The following is a 14132-nucleotide window of genomic DNA, read 5'->3' as shown; positions in this document are numbered from 1 at the left end:
TCCAATAAAATATATAAATGATATGCCTAATACGTACTTATGAAGTGGTAACTGTTAGGTGTGAATGGTGTACAGAACGCAGAGCCAGGAGTGTGAATTAACAGCTTTATTTAAAGTACTGAAGTATCGAGTCTAGGTTTCCGAGGGGGAAAAGCATGTCCAGGCTTCCAGGGTGAACCAGTATACAGTCCATGCTTCCACACCAACTTGTGGCCAAATTGAGTCCCTTCACACTCGGGCTACCCTTCCTTTGTCTTTAACGTCACAAATGAAAATAACGTTCAGGATCTCTGGGAAAGGAAACGTTATTCGTGTCTCCATTTCACACATCACTGAAGGTTGATTGTGGTCGACAACGCTGTCGTGGTTACCTCGCCAAAACTCTACTGCCCAAGTTGCTGGCTGGCTACGCAACGTTAGCTATATCCGCTAGCATACGTACAGGCCTTCTTTAACTGTCTATGGTACCGGCTAACTATAGCCTGTTAGCTTTGTGTGTAACGTAACAAAAACTCGCCCATCTCGTAGGAGTAAGGCTTACCAATTAATTTCATACAATTATGGTACAACTGGTGCACTCACGCCACAGGTATTATGTTTTCAACATGGAGGGTACTCTTGTTTGTCTGCAATATTTGTCACAGAAAATACATGTGTGGCTCCTTTAGAAGTGAAGCTGTTGTTGCGCCACTTCATTTATGAAGAGAAGCTTTTCACGTTAGAGCAACTTAATCACAGGATCGCTGGTTTTGACCATGGTTACATGAAGGAGAAAACAAACCAAGTGCCGTTATCAATTTGAGATCTTCTGAAAATGCTGTCAGGCAAACTGCCTCCCAAATGTGGTGTCTCTGGCAAGTTTTACTATTTTTTGTGGGAGATTTAATTAATATGGAAGACCATTTTTAACATCTGTTCATTTTGTTGAGTGAAATCTGCAACATTATCTTTGCGCCTGTTGTCAGTGTTGGGCTTGCTGTGTTTCTTAAACACCATACACTTTACAAGAAGTTGTTTTGCCAAAATCTAATTTCGAATCACCATTTTATGGTACACTATCCAAGAATGCTTTGTTTGTTTGGACCTGTTTCTCAATTGTGGTGTATGAGATTTGAGGCAAAGCATAAGCATAATCCAATGAAAAGGCAAGCACATGTGGTATGCAATTTCAAAAATATTGCCAAAAATATTGCTTATAAACATCAGGTTCAACAAATGTACAATTTCAACCCAGGTGAACCGTTTTGTAAAAAATACAATGTTGGCAATGCCTTTCCTGTGAACATTGGTGCTTTAAAGAAAGCTGATGCTATACTGGAGGGACTTACACACTGATTTCATAATGAGTAGCATCATTTATGTTACACATTCGCTGACTGTAAATGGCCACACACAGGAGGTGGATCGCTGCTGCCACTAAAGACATAGCATTACGGGGAGCAATTATTTGGAGAGATCATTCATGTTTGACCACAGGAAGTAGTATTCCTCTTTCTCATTAGAGTACTTGAAGTTAAGTACTTTGTTGAGCATTTCTAGGCATATGGTGTGTAAAAAAATCTAAGTCTTTGAAATGATTAATGTAGAGATGTGCAGACGTTAGACCTCTGGACATCATGTCAAATTTTAGCACTGAAGACCTATTCTCAATCGAGGGTATAAGATTTTGTAGGTGCTTCTTTAATGTCATTTTCATTAACAGCAACTTTTACTTAAAAACTGAATTGTGTCCTGACTTGTGTTATATACATATAAATATATATAACATTAACACATATATATATACATATCTATATACCACATGTATACATGTGTTATATGCACATTAATATACGTATACATGTGTATATATGCATATATACATTATATATATATATATATATATTATATATACAAATGATTCACACACATTTGCTTGTTGTCCTTGAGCACACTCTGTAGATAATTTCTAACACATCTCTTCTTAGAATGTAGTTTAGTGGAGTTGCTTAGGAATTAAAGTGTCAATCCTGGTTTAGTTCAAATTTCTATTGGAATGAAAAAAATGTAATTGTGCTGAGAGTTTAGCAGTCTGGAGCAATGAATAAATTCTGTTTCTATGTTCTGGAGCGCTGAAACCTGAGCTGCAAGCTCTCAGAATTGTGTTTCTGTGTGCCAAAATGTCCAGTGGGTCGAAGATAGAGACCTAAGTAAAAGATCAATGCATTCTTCAACATGAAAGTCACATGAACACCCATAAGGATGTTTGTTATGAAGTGAATGGTTTTCTATCCAGCCTGGAACGTGTGCCTTTTTCGGGGTCGTTGAGCATTAAGTCCAAACTGTTAAATCCAGGATTTGTCCACTTGATGTCCATAATTTATCACGTTTTTGCTCATTTTTTCTCCGTGCCTTCGGTAGATCTCCCATGATGCATTGCTAGTTTGTTAACGGATGGGAAGCTGGTTTATCACACATTGTGCCTTATACGTGCATCCGAACGAGGGGAATTTCTGGTTGAACTGGTTTGTGCTGAAAGCTTTGTGAGAAAATGTGTTAATATACCCGCTGCAGACTACATGGACACTGGACGGCTTTTAGCTTTAAACTGAAAATTGTTACACATTTGTAGATATTTCTTTAGTCACAAGTTTTAGGGGTACTGGTTTTCGTGTGTTGAAGCAGGACTATTAGTATGTTTTGTTTTCTATCTTTTTTAACTCTGAAGAGTCTCTCTTTGTCTTGTACATTCGTTTATTGGTTTTAACCATAAACCACAGACCCTTTTTTCATTTGTAGTATGTACACTGTGATTCTGTTAATCCATGTACCTCTAATGTTAAAAATACTTTATTTTAGCAAAGAAAAATGGTTTATGTTGCTTCTTCTTTACCCTGATAAGCTGGGCTGTAACAGGCACACTGAACAAGGTCACAACAAGCTAATGTTCATACCAAAACACTGATATCAACAAATACTGTTTTTTAGTATTTATTTTTTATTATTTTATTTATTTTAATGTGGGAGTAACCCGTTTACACACCGGAAAAAACCTACACAACTGTTTGAGGAAACCAGATCACCTGGAATGAACTCACACAATTGTTTAAGGAAACCAGATCACCTGGACTAAACCCACACAATCACCCTTCATGCTGCCAGTGATTGGAAATGGTGGTTGCGGTTGTCGGAAATAGTGAGAGAACCTCACCTTTTAATGCCTCTCCTGAGTAATCTTGATGAGCTCCTTGTAGCGTTAGTGCAGTCTGTGGTGAGCTTATCAGAGATGGGTGGTAAGGGTACATACTTTGATGTGATTTTATACCCGTGCTTGACTGTACTAGCCGAGAGCTGAATGTGTGTGGTAAGGTCTTCAAAGCTGGTAGTGTGTTTGGTTTGACACGGTGGATGGAAGCTGCCTTTTAAGGTGTCTCTCTGCTGAAACTTTGACCGGGTTCTGATGTGGGCGATGCACCTTATCATTGATGGGTGAAAGTGTACATGTTCCAGTGTTTTTTGCCGAGACCCTCGTGCCTCTGGCAGGGTGTTTTGGTGGAACTTGATGGAAGACACGGCCCTTTAATGTGTCTCTCTCCCTGATAGTCTTGAGCACACCCCATATTGAGGCCTATTCTGTCCAGCTGTGTGTGGCGAGGTCTTCATAGCTGGCAGGGTGTTTGGTGGAACTGGTGTGAGGACACCGCCTTTGAATGTTCTCTCTCTCTGCTGATCTGGGTCTGATGATGTGTGCTCTGCACCTTATCAAGGATGGTGCAGTTGTACATGGTCCGGTGTTTGCCAAGACCCCTTTTTTCCTGACAGGGTGTTTAGTAGTGACTTGAGTTGAGGACACTGCCCTGTAATGTGTCTCTCTCCTGAGTCTTGAGCACACGCCCATATTTGGACCTAGAGTGGTCCAGCTGCATGTGTGGCGAGGTCTTCATAGCTGGCAGGATGTTTGGTGGAACTGGTGTGAGGACACCGCCTTTTAAGGTGTCTCTCTGCTGAATCTGGGTCTGATGATGTGTGCTCTGCACCTTATCAAGGATGGGTGGCAAGTGTACATGGTCCGGTGTTTGCCAAGACCCCTTTTTGCCTGACAGGGTGTTTAGTGGAACTTGAGTGAGGACACTGCCCTGTAATGTGTCTCTCTGCTGAATCTTGAACACACGCCTATATTTCGACATAGTCTGGTCCAAATATGCAGTCCGGTAAGAGAGTTGGTCATGAGCAGATCCACCTCTGATGAGGGGCGGGTGTGGCTTGAATTGACTTTGTGTGAGCTGCACGGTCTCTGAGATGGGTGGGAAATGTACTTGTTTTGAAGTGGGTTCAGTCCCCTGCTTGACGGCACCATCAGATTGCTGCATGTTTGCTAAGCTTATGGTGTCATTAGTCCAACCTGTAGTTGGCCTGGTGTTTGGTGGACATGGTGTTGATGTATTTTTAGACCCCTGGTTGACCTCACTAAAATACAGATTTTCCAGGGGTTTGTGAGTTTCTTCAAACTCTAATTGTACTTGGGCTTCGCTTTTTATTAAGTCAAGTCCTGACTGAATCTTCATCATCCGTCTATTTACACGATCAAGTAGATCCTCTGTTAATTTGGCTCCAGGCGTCTTAGGGCTGACTACCTTGTCTATTCTGTCACAGAGGCTTTTAATGCTGTCTATCAGTGGTTCTGGCGTTGATCTTGTTGGAGAGACATGACATTCGAATGGAAAGTTGCTTGTCTTTGTTGTGCTTGGTCTGCCGGTCTCCTCCTGTTCAGCATTCTCCTCAAGGCTGATTTGTGAAGCACCCCATTGGTCTTTCCCAAAGAGGCCTATGTAGGTTCCTGTGTTTTCCCACAGACAGACATTGCAGTTCCCTGCGGTAATTAACTTTTCACAAGTTGGGTTACACTGAACACTCACCACCCCTGTGATGTGAGATTGCCAGGAGTGCAACAGAGGAGGTGGACACAATGACACGCACCAACCATTTATATCCTCAAATGGCTCGTTGTTTGCCTGTTTTTTAAACCCAAAAGCCTTAATGTCCCACTGATAAATCTTTCCGGTACTATCCCCGGTCAGTAATATCTGGTCACTGGGATCAGTTGACATGGTGGTAATGACTGCTCCTTCATCCTTCACTGCCCTGAACTTTCCAATCAATCCTCCCTTGCTAATAACAGACCAGGCATATATGTTGCCATCTGCAGACGTCAGCAGTGTGGCTGTGTCAACTTTAACCTCCCTGTTCTTCAGACACATGATAAGAGGTGTGTTAATCACATCAGTGTCGTTCCCATTCAGGGATTTACTATGTAGAGGTCTTTTCCCAGTGCCTCTGACGTGCTTTGGACTCTTGTCACCAAGCAGACTCCCTGTCTGGCCCTGAGTGGTTTATCTGCCATGTTTGTTCGAGGGCTGTTGCTGCCATTGAGCCAGTAGAGAACTTCGCCACTGGCGGCCTCCCAGATGACAATATTTCCATTGCTGGAGGCAGTAACCAGGTGTTTCCATGGACATCCATTGAGCAAATGTCATCTAAATAATCATGCTTCAAAAATCTGTTGTCAAATCCGTGTATGTCCAGGTCATAAATGATCTTGGAGTTCTTTCCCGACACAAACACCCTATTGTCTACACAGACGATACCTGTCACCTCCCTTTGTACGGTAACAGGAAGAATGGCAAGCTCTGTTGTTGAAGTTCCAAATTTTAACTTTTCCATCCTGGGAAATTGTGATCAGTCTGCGCTTTAGTCCATCAAATGAAATAGCAACATGCCCCACGTACTGATCTGGAGTCACCTTGAACTGCATGGCGGCCGTTCCTGTTAAGATATCCCACACTGTCACCACGCCATTTTGGCAAACAGAGACAACCTGTTTGAAAATGTTGTGATAGAGAGCACAGCACAGGGGCTTGTCATGCGATGTTAATGCATTTTTAAACACATCCGTTCCTCTTCCAAGATATTTGCCAATATCTGTGTTAGCTAGGACTAACTCATTGTTGTGTGTGTTGTAACACACACTGGAGATCGGACTCTGCATCATTTCTTTTATCTTGAAACTTTGCAAACAGATCATTGCATCCTCTGACCAAACACATATGTGGTGGTCCAGCGATAAACTAACAAAAACTTTTCCCTTGGGATTTAACATTATATGGTGATGGGTTTGGCATGTCCCTTTAATTCCTGGACGCATGACACTGTTTTGTGGGGAAACCACGTCCTCAGTAGGGCATCCGTCCCACCGGTCAGCAGATACCCAGAGGAAGTGGAGTATTCTACACAGGTGAAGAAGTCCACATGTCCTCTGCTCTTAAAGACTGTTGTAGACATTTTGGTTGTGGATGTCTTGGGTAGAGAAGCAAGGACCATTGTCTTGGATGAACTACCGCAGATAGCAAACGACCTAAGTGAAGGAAAATATTGGATCTGACTGCAAATGTCATTAAAGATGTTGACCTTCACACATAGAAAGTCTTTAGAGGTTTTTTTTAACAGGGTTGAAACATAAACAGTTGGATAATCCCGCAGAGAGATTTTCTCATATGCACCGTTGAAGAAGAGGCCGTTTTCACATATGTTGTAGGAGACAAACACAGACAAAAAACCTTTTACATCGCCAAAGGAAAACACTGCTTTAGTGCCTTTGGACCAGTAGTTCATGGTATTCACTATGTTGTCCTCTACTATTAAAGAGTGGCTGGTTGAAAACAACTTAGGGAATTCATTGCAGCGATAGAATATTAGTTCCCTGTCAGAAGTGGAGATAGCCAGTTGTTTGAGTTCACTGATGTAGACCATGTCAGTAACGTGCATTTTCTTATTATGTGAAAAAGGAAGTGTGTTTTCCTTTTTGAATAACTGAACTGGGTACGGGGTGTCAAAGCTGTCAGGCCAGAAGTTGAGGATACCATTCGAGCTGATGGAGAGGTATTGACTTTTTGGTAAGTGCTGGTTTGTCCTAATAAAACCTCTGAACTATGATCAGGTTTCCTGTCATTCTCGAAGGGACGGTGAATCAGACGAACAATCGCTTTATGGTGATCCACCGATATCATTTTGATAGGTTTGGGAAAGATTTGATTTTTAAAAGCCATATTTTGTGATGCCTTGTTTTTGTTCACCAGGTAGTCTGTTAACTCCCCAAGGTCCACACCTCCATCTCCATTTGTGTCAATCTTCATGTGGAGGGCAATGAGATCTTCTTCATCCATAGTAGGGAATAACTGCTTCAGTCCCTCACAGAATTCTTTAATGTCCAATCCTCCACCTCCATCAGCGTCCGCCTCATGAAATAGCGTTACAATCTCATCCATATTTTCAGCAGTAAACATTTTGTCCGTCTTTGAAAGTTCACTTCTAGAATCCATTTTAGCGTTCTCAGTTAGGTCCTCCGACCGAATAAACCAGTTCAATAGAGTTGCTTAAGAATTAAAATGTAAACCCTTAAGATGTCAATCCTGGTTTAGTTTGAATTTCTATTTGAATGAAAACAATGCAATTGTGCTGAGAGTTTAGCAGTCTGGAGCAATGAATAGAATTCTAGTTCTATGTTCTGGAGTGCTGAAACTTGAGCTGCAAGTTCTCACAATTGTGTGTAACGTTCCGTGTCTGTGTACCAAATGTCCAATGGATCGAAGATACTGACCTAAGTAAAAGATAGTGACCTCAGTAAAAGATCAACGCATTCTTCACATGAAAGCCAATGATGATGTCATAGTTTGTTATGAAGTGAAGGATTTTTTTTTAAAACTTTATTCAACAATTTAAAACATACAAATACAGACATTAGTAATTGACTACAACTTTTGAATACAATTGAATACAACTTATCTCATTGCATTTCTAAAAGCAGATAACAATTCAACATTCACAGCTTTAAATCGCAGAAATATTTTTTTCCTCTTACAACCCAAGCCATTTTTAAGCGTTTTTTGCTCATGTCACATTAATACTCACTGTGATCTCATTTTTCACCCCATATGCTAATCCGGTATCTCACATTCCCAAACACAACCATGGCCAGAAGTAGGAATAGCTCCTAAATGTCTGTTGAACAACACATAACAGAGTTATATTGGCATAAAACATAAAAATGATACGTTAGTTAAGTGTATTTGCCAATTTATTAAAACAAAATAGAGGAAAAAAAAAGAATTTTATGCATTTTACAGTTTTTTGATCATGCAAATGGTTGACTTTTTTTTTTTTTTTTTTTTTTTTTACAATTTTTGAAGTTCGACATCTTCTATGTGAGTTTTTTATCCATAACAATATAAAGAATTACATACAACAATTTCTTTTTTCACCTTCTTTCTAGAGTAAGTGGTTTTTCTTTGGCGATTTTTTAAACAAAACAGTTTTTTTTCAAAGCCCCGGCAGGTTTTGGGGTTAAAGCATGGTTTAGATTTATGAATATATTTGCCTAATAATAACATGAGGTTAATATATTTCTCTGTAGTCAAAACCAGTGACGACACTCTTACAGTCTATTTTAACTTGCATCTTTGTTTTGTATAATATAAATTCTTCCAAGTCTGACAAAACTTTCATGAAATACTCAATGTACCAATTTTTCCATGTCATTATCACAAAAGCTAATTTTGGCATCAATCTCTGTGTTTTTTGAGATGTGTAAATTTGATGGGTATATATGATGCAAGATTTTCGGGTATATCGTCTTTACTTTGTTATTTATACAGGGAAAAGCCAATCATTTTCCCATCCTACCCCTGAAAGTAACAAATTCTAAAAGAATTTACCTCTTGGTGTAATCTGCTTTTGTTCTGAAATATTTCTGTGATATTTTTGTTTGTACATTTAGGACTTTCAATTACTATTCCATTGAGATGCAACTTTAATTCTGTTCTCTCACCAATTCCAGCTTGAGATGTCATTAGCTGGTGGATGGCAGATGGTAAAGCTTTGCTTACCAAACTGTATTAAAAGTAATAGGAAATGCTTTGGTTCTCAGGACACAATATAGTTCCAGTATATATGGCATTTTTCTAGAACCTGGCACAACGCATATTCTCTTGTTGTACAAGACTAATGTTTAATTGTGCGCTGTCCCTTGTGTTGAAATAAATAAATTACAGTTTCATTGTAAAGGTGCTCTGTATCCATTTGTTAAAGTAAAGAGTCTTTATTCTTAATAGTAATATATTCATTATTACAGATTATTGTTTTGTGTGGAGAGAAACATAACTACGTAACATAACTTCCATGCCATCAATGCCTGCTGGTAGAAGTTGAACAACTGCAGAGGAGACTTTGCAATGTTAAAATTACAGGACAAGAGAAATTGGAGGGTTGGAGGAGAGTTATTTTTCTGCCACAGGGCATTTTCTCATTGATTACATGCCACTTTGCAACACACAGCGGAGACCTTATTGATATTGAAGGATTTCAACATCAATCCACCAAACATGGTGGAATACCAACAATTCTTTTTGTACCTTAAAATAATGTTCCAAAATCGTTTCAGTGGTTCAGTAACTTGTTCAAATGAGACACAGGAATAATGGTTATATTACCAGTAATGGACAAATCCGCTTCCAACCTACTGTATAGGGGGACCAAAGAGGAAACGTGCTTTTGTGCCTACTGTAAAGGTGCTGGTTGACAAGCAAGTAGCTAATGCTAATGCTTGGTCTATATCGCTAATTCTTAGTGGGTAACATAACGCGCTCAGTTATTTTTAGTTTGATTGTTTTGACTATGGAACTCTGGGCTAACCCACAAATGCATCAGTAACGTTAACTGCATAGATAGACGACTAATCTAATGATAATTTAGCCAGCTAGAACACCCCCGTCTGCCTGCCTCACTCTCCCTGCAAGGCTTCAGTCAGGATGAGAGCTGACAACAGCCCCGGGGACTCATCCATTCCACAGTCAGCCCCCAGCCAGCTAGCAGCCATCCACTATCATTACAGCCCCAGGGGCACATCCACAGTCAGCCACCAGCCAGCTAGCAGCCACTCTGGTCAGCACTTACCTCTGGTGCTAAGGCTAATGGCTGAACCATTGTGAAAGCAGACCCAGGCTAAATTTACCCGACACAAGGGAGACAATGCAAAAAGGACTGATACTAATAGTAATGTGGTAGCATTGCATCTGGATTGTAAGGATAACTGTGGGAGTTGGAAGGGGTGTGTTGCGATTCTGCCTTCTCACTCCGAGACACAGGTTCGTGGATCTGAATGTCGCGAATTTGTTTTCATATTGCATATCGTTACATCCCTAAATAACGACACACTCATTTTTTTTTGGTTAACAGAATGCAGTCTATTATGGAGTGATTTCATTTTAGCCACATGTTAAATATCATTTTTTTAAATGACACTTTTTTCAATAACGGACCTTTAATGCAGTGTGCTATGTATTGCTAGTGATTGCCAAATACAGCTACATGAATAATTAGTTGTATTGTATTTGTGTACTGAGAACCATACCATCTTGGTTGATAGAACAAGGCTCAACAAATTGCAATTTAGTGTGCTTTAAACTCTTTGTTGAATAGAGAGTGCCATCCATTTAGCTACAGAAATAAAGAATATGGTCTGTGATGCTTCATTTCATTATTTAATGCAAAAAGACACCACAGATGGATGCTGAAGTTGGGGCGAAAGGTTTATAGGTAGGACCACCAGCGACTCTTGGATACTTATAAATCACTGGGCTCTACGTTTTTTGTAGTTATAGTAAGTTGTTGCCATATTTTCAACCTTTTTTTGGCGTGAGCGTGGCGTTGAACAATTTAATGACTAGATGTGCCAGAACTTTCTTAAATTAAATGAAGGAAAACTGAGGTGGTTGTTTTTGGAGCAAAAGAGGAACTGTCTGCGCTCAGCTTCAAACAACAATGTTAAAAACAACAGACAAGGCCAGAAATCTTGGTGTAGTCATGGACTCAGACCTGAACTTTAACAGCCACATTAAGACAATTACAAAGTCAGCCTATTATCACCTTAAGAATACATCAAGGGTTAAAGGACTCATGTGTCAACAGGATTTGCAAAAACTTGTCCATGCTTTCATCTGCTGTAACAGTGTCTTTACAGGTCTCCCTAAAAAATCAATCAGACAGCTACAGCTGATTCAGAACGCTGCTGCTCGGGTCCTCACTAAGACCAAGAGACTGGATCACATCACTCCAGTTCTGAAGTCTTTACACTGGCTTCCTGTGCCTCAAAGAATTGATTTCAAAATACTTCTGCTGGTTTATAAATCACTTAACATTAAGGCCAAAATACATTTCTGATCTACTACACCATGACCCCCCCCCCCCCCAGACCTTCTCAGGTTGTCTGGGACAGGTCTACTTTCTGTCCCCAGGATCAGAACTGAACAGGGTATGTAACTGTTTTTGTGTAAAGCACTTTGAATTGTCTTGATGCTGAAATGTGCTCCACAAATAAAGCTTCCTTACCTTTCCTTGCCTACAGAGCCAGCAGGAAAATCACTATCTCTTCATTTTACATTCAGTATCTATAGCCATAGGTTTGATGGCACTTCCAGATTCACAATGTCTAAAGACTCTAAACACATGCATTGTCAACATTCAGTATAGCAGCTTTTGTTTGCTCTTTGTGTCCTCATGACTGATTTGAGCTCAAACAACAACACATAAATCACCAGGCGCTCTTCATCTTTCCCTCCTTCCAAAAATTCCTATCATCTTTCTAAATCCCACCCTGGCCACCACTTTGACTGTAATGCCCACATATTTTTGTCTTTGCCTCACAGCAAAACCAAGCTTGTCGATAATACTCTTGGATTCAAACACAAATAGACCTGGGGCCTGTTGCACGAAACTAGGATAAGGGATTAAGCCGGGATATTCAAGTTATCCTGGATGAATTTAGCTTGGACTCGGTTGCACGAAACCAGATTGAATTAAGCCCAGCCAAGTAACCATGGAGATTTATTCTTTGCGGCTAGCCTGGTCCAGAGCAGGCTAACAGCCAGGCTAAGATTAATCCTGGAGTCTCATGAGTCAAATCAGCTGCGGCTCTGATCCGAAATAAACGTGTTTAACAGTTATTCCGTTGTCTTCTGCATGTGTTCTGCTTTATTTTTATTAACATGCATTAGCTACTTGTCTCTATTGTTGTCGCGAGTTTGATTTAAACCCTACTACAGTTGTTTAGATGTTAGAAATGGTTGCACTGGCACTGGCTTCAGATGCGGAGTGGGACTTTTCCCGGTGGGACGGTACTATGTCGAGGCTGCCTGGCGTGCGGCCGGTGCCCGGTGGCCGGTGGCCGCCGCGTCCCGGTGGCCGCTGCCCGGTGGCCGGTGGCTGCTGCCCGGTGGCTGCTGCCCGGTGCCTGGTGCCCGGTGCCCGGTGGCCGGTGGCCAGTGGCTATTGCCTACCAGCAGACTTGCGAGTTGTGTCAGTGTCCACTCTCTCTGTGAAAGTAGAGATGAGCAGCGCAGCGTCCGTGGTCTCAGCTTCAGGTTTATACAGGACGCGCTCCGGAGATTGACGATATTAATGTAGCGATATTCCAGATGATATTAATGTAGCGATGTTCCAGATGATATTAATGTAGCGATGTTCCCAGATGATAATAATGGCGGTCAGAGACCAATACATTCATGATTTCATTTTCTTGTTGCTTGTCCTTCTCTAATAAAGGGTAGTTTGTGTTACTCCTTAATAAGTGGGCCTAATGTTTTTTGATATACCTTACATTGGTTTCATAACCTTCCTAATAAGTCTCACATCACCGATATAATAACGTGGTCTATATACAGCACGTATGTAGTGGAGTTATCATTCATCACACTGGGAACACCACAATGCTTCTTCATCTTTTTATTTTGGTGCGGTCACTTGTCAGAAGAATAAAAAAACATGAATATTGTTTTACATATGCTCACAGCGTGTATTGAAGTCATTTACTTTTTTTTTCTAGTTGTTGTCCCTTTCTGATTGTTCTATATGAACATTAATTGTATAAATAATTAGATATAGCTTATAGAGATTTGTGCATGGTTGTAAAACATGTTCTCACGTTGTGACTAAGGGTTTGAAATTAAGCCTAAAGTCCGTAGGGTCCATTTCCCGAGGAACATTAGTTCCCTCTGCTCACTTTTGAGGCAAAGTAGATATTTTTACACCCCCACATATTCAGTCGGGTCCGCTATGTCGGGCTTTTTTTCTCCGTTTGATAAGAGCCGTATTTCCCTTTTTCCATATTCTTCCCCTCCTCGTTACTTTCCATTAGAAGCTGCTGCTCATTGGGTGAAACATATGGCGCATGCGTCTTCTCATCTCTGCATCAGTAAATCTGTGATCGATAACGTGGTCTATTTGAGAAAGCCGTGAACGTGCACTTATCCCAGCTATCTACACCTGGCTTGACATAGCTCCACCTGTTCATCCTGGCTCGGCAAACGTGCAACCGATTAAGCCGCGATGAGCAGGTCACACTAAGTCAAGCTGCGCTTTTTCACTTATCCTGGATATATTTATTCTACTTTCGTGCAACAGGCCCCTGGACACCATTTCTTCAGCGGGGGCATTTTCCAACAAATACACTGTTTCTCCTACATAATCATTGTTGGGAGTCTTCAGCCGGAATCACCTGCGTCTTATGCCAAGTGTTTTAAAGTAACAGATATATTTAGTAAAAGTAGAAAGCCGTGAGTTTGTTGCTTTTTACAATACTTTTACATGTACTCTCACATAATGATGAACCCAATGTCGCGTTAACGCAAACGTGACAACATTAATGCAGGATCTGTTTTGATGACTAGTATGGATTAGAATGTACTGGACTGGAGTCTCTTCACCCCTACATCATCTCCACCCCTACCTGCTCTGTCTGTCTGGCTTCCCCCCCCCCCGTGGGGCTGTGTGTATAGTTTCTGGAGTTTGTCTCTCATTTGTCTCATATTTCATTGCCTTACCACACGCTTGGGTTGCGAAATTAGGTCAAGTTTGCATCCTAAAAAATACATATATATAATAAAAAATATTTTTTTATTAAATAAGATGTATTTGTCCCATACATCTTATTTAATTAGATGTATGTCAAAGATTATAATATCTGAAATCGACACGTCATATTTTATTTCTTTCTCAAGTGGAGTTACCGATTTTATAAACAAGATCACTGTGCTCTGATCTTGCTG

General features: G+C 40.6%; 1 pseudogene; it reads right to left on the bottom strand.

Annotated features, from left to right (window-relative positions):
- Positions 1 to 3401: 3401 nt before the first annotated feature.
- On the bottom strand, positions 3402 to 7386 carry LOC116700256 (WD repeat-containing protein on Y chromosome-like; annotated as a pseudogene).
- Positions 7387 to 14132: the final 6746 nt, after the last annotated feature.

The sequence above is a fragment of the Etheostoma spectabile genome, chromosome 13, assembly GCF_008692095.1.
Source record: "Etheostoma spectabile isolate EspeVRDwgs_2016 chromosome 13, UIUC_Espe_1.0, whole genome shotgun sequence".
Lineage (NCBI taxonomy): Eukaryota > Metazoa > Chordata > Actinopteri > Perciformes > Percidae > Etheostoma > Etheostoma spectabile.
Note: the sequence above shows the minus strand (reverse complement) of the source record. Positions and strands in the feature narration are given on the sequence as shown.